We start from the raw sequence: 6852 nt of genomic DNA, 5'->3' as shown, positions 1-6852 counted from the left end.
CTTGATTCATTTTTGTAGAATGTAACATATGCTTGGCAGATACTCCATCAGCATATATTAAATGGAAGGTGGAAGATTCATGTAAGTAAACCTAAACTAGAGTTTCCAGACAAATGCAAGATGCCAAGTCAAATTTAAATTTTAGGAAATCAACAAATAATTTTTCAGTATAAGTATGACATATCTACTCCAAAAATACTAAAAATTATTTGTTGTCATATCTACACCAAAAATACTAAAAATTATTTGTTGTCCAAAGTTCAAATTTAATAGGGCATCCTGTATTTTTATTTGCTAGTTTACAACCTTAGCCTAAACCCTGAGATTGGCCTTGGAAGGGACTGCTTCCCCAGGGCTTCTCCTGGTAGGAAAAGGGCTGCTCTGGCCCCTTGCTCACGTTCAAGGCTGAGCTGATCCTGAGCCGCTCTGGGGGCTGGGATTGAGGCCATATTAACCTAGACAAAGCTTCCTTTCTTGGGCCTTACCTGTTTGTCTAAGTTAGGTCAGCTTTGGCACCTTTAAGCCAAAGAAGTAGACACTGATGAGCTTAAAGCACCCTCTGGAGGTCTTTTTGGGTACTACTGTAGTCAAGGGCCATCTCAGGGACCCAGGACTTTGGGGGGCAGAGAAAAGCCAATCAAGGCAAGAGAGACAGGATAGAAGAGAAGGCCAGTGTGGAGATGGGTAGGGGAAAATACACCTTCCTGAAATTTTCAGTTTACAGCTGCTGCTCTGGCTGCCTGGGAACTGAAGGCATTTGCTCTCCGAAGGAGGTCATTGCTTACTTAGGGCTTCACTTTCCCAGGACCCTGTGTCTTAACAGCTGTTTCTTGCTGATGGCCAGGCCTTGCAGTTGGCTGCACCATTTTGCATTCATTTCCACCAGCAGTGTATGATGGTTCCAATTTTCCATGTCCTTTTTGACACTCATTATCTGACTTTTTGATTATAACCATCATAGTCTGTGTGGAGTGAAATCTCATTGTGGCTTTGATTTGCGTCTTCCTAATGACATGATTTTAAGCTTTTTTTTCATGTGTTTATTGGCCATTTGTAGATCATCTTTGGAAAAATGTCCATTCATATATTTGGCCTATTTTTAATTGAGTTATTTATCTTTTTATTATTGAGTCATAAAAGTTGTTTATATATTCCTGATACAAATCACTTATCAGAGCCATGATTTGCAAATATTTTCTCCCATTCTATGGGTTTCTTCACAGGGTGCTTTGAAGCACAAATGTTTTTAATTTTGATGAAGTCAAACTGATATATTTTTTCTTTCGTTGCTCATGTTTTTTTTCTGTCATATCTATGAATTCATTGCCAAATCCAAAGTCATGAAGATTTACCCCTATGTTTTTTTCTAAGAGTTTTCTACTTTTAGCTCTCACCTATAAGTCTTTGATCCATTTTGAGTTAATTTTTATATATGGTGTGAGGTAAAGTTCCAATTTCATTTTTTTTGCATGTGGATATACAGTTGGCCAAACACCATTTATTGAAGACACTATTTTTCCCCATTAAGTTATCTTGGCATCTTGGTCAAAAATTACTTGGCCATAGACACTTGAAATTTTTAATGGACTCTCAGTCCTACTCAACTGATCTGTGTGTCTACCCTTATTCTAGTACAACATAGTACCGCCTTGATTACTGTTGCTCCATAGCAGCTTTTAAAACCAGGAAATGTGACCTCTTCAACTTTATCCGTCTCTCTCTCCAGTTTTGGGGGCAGCAATTTGCCCTGAGTTCTCCTCTCTTATGGATCCAAGAATCATTGTTGCTTGTTCAGCCTGTTCAGTTTTTTGCTTGTTGTTAGGATGGGGCAGAGACTTCCAAACTTTTCATACTTTTTACGTACAGAACAGAAAACAGGCACATGCATTTTATTGTATGCTCAAAGTTTACTGCTACCCTCAAAGTAAAGCATTTGAATTGAGAAAAAAGATACATCCTTAATGTTTTACTGGAAAAACATCGACCCTTTACAGATGCATATTTGCTTACTCCTTCAAAATTTTTTTTTTTCAAATTTTGCTTAAAACCGTAATGTTCACTCTCCCTTTTTCAATTGAATATGGTGAGGTCTTCTTTCCCCGTCCTGGGTTTTAAGACGCGCCCCCTCCTCACTGGCCATAAGGCAATTAATTCCTGGAGAGAGTCTTAGTTTACATCCGTGGATATAAGAAAGCCTATACTTTTGATTGTTAAGAAACAGATATGACAGTCATCAAGTTGCCACTTGGTGAGAACTTAACCTTCTTCCTTCCTGCATACGGAGTCTCAGTAAATGACAAAACTTAATTTTAAATCCTGCATCTGTGGTCTTTTTTTCCTGTAACATTTTAACATAGTTGTGGCAGGACATAGCACAACATGGACCCCTATTATGGTGGCAGATGAGTCCTGAGCACACATAGGGTAAGACCCACTGAGGTCCCCAGAGATCCTCCTTACCTCCCCTCTGTCACTGCGAGGTACTGTGGTTCAGCTCCACCACTGGGGTGTTTTTAGTTCAAAAAGTTTTGTCATATAGAGTAGACATCATAAACTGATCTACTTCTCCCTACCTCAATTTTTCCCACATGATTTTTTAAAATGCTTGAATGTCTTGTTTCACCATTAGACTTAACATGCTTGAATGTCTTGTTTCACCATTAAACTAGGTTTTCAAGGTTGGTGCTATTGACATTTCGAATTGGATAATCCTGTATTGTGTGTGTGTAGGGGGGTCGGGGGTGTGGAGGCGAGGGTGTTGTCTTGTGCACTGTCGGATGTTTAGCAGCATCTCTGACCTCTACCCACTAGATTCAAGTAGTGCCCCCCCCCCCAGTTTTGACAACCAAAAATTGTGTTCGGATATCGTCAAATGTCTTGTGGGGGACAAAATCGGCCCTGGTTGAAAATCACGGGGCTAAACTAACTTAATAGGTTATTTTAGCTCAAGGATTTGGAAGAGAGCTCCCACTCTTGCTCGGATCATATTAAAACATTACGAATCCCAATCCACTGAATTTGTTTAACACATGGAACTGGCATAGCAGATATGTACAAAATCACAATTTCGTCTTGATAGTTCCCATGATCATGAAGTCAGCTGAAAGTGTGATAGCTATGAAAAAATGAGAGTTACAGAAGAAAGGCAAAATCCTTTCATAGCTTCCCATACAGAGACCCAGGAGAAATTACAAAACCATCTCATGGACATCAAGTAAAAACTATGAAGTGCTCCCAAAGCACAAGCTCAAATTCTCACAACTGAGAAAAGATACCAGCCCTGACTGTCCACCAGGCCACACGAGGGAGAATTTAACTATAAAATCCTCGCCATTGGAAAATGGAGTGTCTGAATAAACCCCAGAAACCACCATAACAACATGTGGCGCCTAGTCCTAAAACACCCTTGGTGGCACCTCCAGATCTCCTCTCCTGTGGACACCAGCACATCCTCTGCTGGGCAACCACGAGAGGGGTCTTCCTCCTTAAGGCCCCGCCACGGAAGTCACCTTTCCTCAGGCCGCAGAACTCTGTGATCCTCCCCTAAAAAGTCGTTTTTCCCCAGTGGCTTCGGCTTCCACAGCAGTAAAGTAAGCAAAGTCTAACGCCAGGAAGAGACTACTGAAAAGAATCACTCTAGTGTCTTGAAACTTGGCGTCTGGGAACTGATCAAAAGGGAACAACCTCCCTCGAAGTAAGCTTAGACGGCAGAACTTTGGATGATCGTTCACTGAGTGGACTATGACATTTCAATCGGCATAACTTAAATAGCTGTTCTTCTTTGTGAGGCGATCTTTGAATCTCTTCCCCCAAAGGGACTTGGAGGGCTGTAATTCGCTTAACACATTATTAATCTGTAGAAAGAAAAATAGTGTTCAGAAAGCTCAGGGTCTCGGAAATGATTGCTTACTTTTAATAGTAAACAAGTGAAGAATTTGTATTTTGAGGAAAATAGTTGGCACATTTCTGTCATTCCAGCCAGAAAGACAGCGTGTATTTGTGTAAAACTAAAAACTATAAAAAATAAGAAGTCAATGTTATGTAGTGAAAATAAAAATATTGTGTGTGTGTGTGTGTGTGTGTGTGTGTGTAAATGCCTAAATTTTGACCTGTGAGTCAAGAGGATTTCAGGTAAAACCTCGAGAGCCTGTGTTTATGTATTTCTAGTTGATCACATGGCATTCTAAGACACTGGTATCTTCTCGATCTCTTATATGCAAATTAAAGAGTTTATAACTGATCCTGGATAAAAATTAATTCCTAATCGGGAAAGTCATTTAGAAAACATCTGCAAAATTTAGTACAAGATATAGTATGATATATGTATTCAGTTGCTTAAGCAAGCTGAATATTGTTAAAATAGGAACTTGTAGCTCATAAAAGAGAATAATGTAAATTTAAAAGGTATATCAGACTCAACCCAGGTGATCAAGGTTAATGTCAATAGTGACAAACCATGTTGCTGGTATATATCCTTGATGTGATGTGATATAAAAGGCACTTCCGTGGTCTTCCTCCTCAAAACCTATTAACACCAGCTTAACCATTTTTTTTTTTTTGAGGAAAATATTAGAAAAATCTCAGTTGAGGGACATTTCATAAAATACTTGACCAATACTCTTCAAAGATATCAAGGTCATCAGAAACAAGGAAAGCCTGAGAAACTGTCACAGACAAAATGAGCCTAAGGAGACATTCCTACTCAACACACTTTGGTGTCCCGGATGGGATCCTGGAACAGAAAAAAGGACCTTAAGTAACAATTAAGGACATCTGAATAAAGCATGGATTTTAGTTAATGAAAAGGTATCAATAGTTGTTCATTAATTGTAACAAACGCACCACATTAATGTAAGATATTAATTATAGGGGAAGCTGGGTGTGGGGTGTATCAGAACTCTGTGCCTAATGTGTTTCTGTAAATCAAAAACTGTTCTAAAAAATTAAGTCTAAAAAAACTGTTCAAGTTAAAATTTAAAGGAACCTTAAAATAAAAAGGATCTAACTTATTCAAAAAGTTTTACAGGAGGCAGAATTCATTTGGTTAGAACTCATGTATAAACCTTGCACTGGTAACTATGGAGTTATTGTAGATGGACCAGATAGTGGTAAAGTGAAAAATCTGGTACATAACTTTGGAGATTTGAGCCACTCGAGTGGGGCTGGTAAACAGCCCTGCCTCGAATCCCCTTGGGGCTGACTCGCCATCAACATAAGACTCAGAGCCAAAGCCCAGCGAGAACTTAGGCCTGGCAGAAAGTATCGAATTGAGAAAATAAAGATTTTAAAGAACCTAAAGCATAAGGTTAACATTTTTTGTATTGAGAAAATTTGCATATATTTGGTATTTTATGTACTTGTAAGTGAAAATTTGGGTTATGAGAGCAAGTGCCTCATAACTAATTTAAAATGTGTAATTGAGATTTAACGACTTTTAAGTTGAAATCTTACTAAGTGCATGCTTATTGGTGAAACATCCAATGAATCTCTAAGCTCACTATATTCATAAGCTTATTAGATTGGTAATAATTATTTAGTACTTAGGAAAGAACTTAAAAAGAAAATAGAATTTCGAATGTAGTTTAAAAATGTAAGATGCTTAAGTTTATAAATGGGATCAAAGTCCCCTTAAAAGTAAATGATAAAATTTGGTAGACTTACAACTTTTAGTGGAGTAATAAAATTACAAGCTAAACTGAAAAGGACGAGTGCCCCAGGCCTTTGCCACTCTGCTGCATCCACAGCATGACGTCTCTGAGACTCTGGGTTTGTCACGGGAAACCCTTTCCCCCCCACCTACTCCAGAAAGACCCGTTTTCCCTACCTCCCAACATGCCCTTCATCTTTCATTGATAGAAAATATTTAAGTTCTGGACAGGCATATTAATAGCCTAACGGACATATAAGGACACATTAGATGACCATGTACTTTATTGTCTGAATCGGGACACATTTGAAAGTGAAAGGGGGTACTGTTAATTATTATTCTTGGGCAATAGACTTAAACCAGATCGGGCAAACCAGGATAAGATCCCGCTAGTTATAAATGTGTGGTTTGTAAATACGGGAGAAGAAAGTGAAGAACTTCGGCGTCCAATGTAAGGCAGTATCAAATGTCAACAAAATATTAGATCCTCTAATGTTTTACTGGAAGACTATTAATAGCCGTTCAAATGTGTCATCACCAACACTGTCAAATAGCCTACTATTAGCCTAGTTCTTCCTTCCCCGTGTATCATGAGGTTTCTTCTTCCTATCTGGGGTGTCGCAAGACTTTCTCCTCCACCAACTACAAGGTAATTATTAGTGTTAAGTTATACTTGCATATAAAAGTCAACCTGTGATTACGAGTGAAGAGATTGAGGGTGATGGTTGTCTAGCTGCTGGTTGGTTCAGGTTTTCCCAAATGCAGATTTTTATAATTCATCCTTATTTTACTGAGCTTGTGGTCTTTTATTTTTCCATAATTACGTACATATACACAAAGGCATCTAGTAGCTTCCTGGCTATCTTTTTTCTCTATAAACCACCTGATACCATTTACATGGACTGCCAAATGTGTGGTCATGTCCTTTTCCATCCAAACCAATAGATTTTTGGCAGTTAATCAAATTCTAGTGTGTTCCCGTTATGGGGAAAACAGGGTGACATGGACGCTTAGGCCCAGTACCATCCCAGGGACTCGGCAACCCGCAAACCAGGCAATGGTGTGTCCATCTGGCTCAGAAACCCCACCAGCGCTCATCTACACAGCTGATTTCATTCCAGCCAAGCACTTCGCCCCAACCGCAGTGCTCTGGGCGCTTCTTTTGGTCGTGGCCTGTCTCATTTGCAGGAGGGTCACTTACCTGG

Source organism: Rousettus aegyptiacus, unplaced genomic scaffold (assembly GCF_014176215.1).
Source record: "Rousettus aegyptiacus isolate mRouAeg1 unplaced genomic scaffold, mRouAeg1.p scaffold_m13_p_7, whole genome shotgun sequence".
Taxonomy (NCBI): domain Eukaryota; kingdom Metazoa; phylum Chordata; class Mammalia; order Chiroptera; family Pteropodidae; genus Rousettus; species Rousettus aegyptiacus.
The sequence above is the reverse complement of the archived record's forward strand: the minus strand, read 5'-3'. Positions refer to the sequence as shown.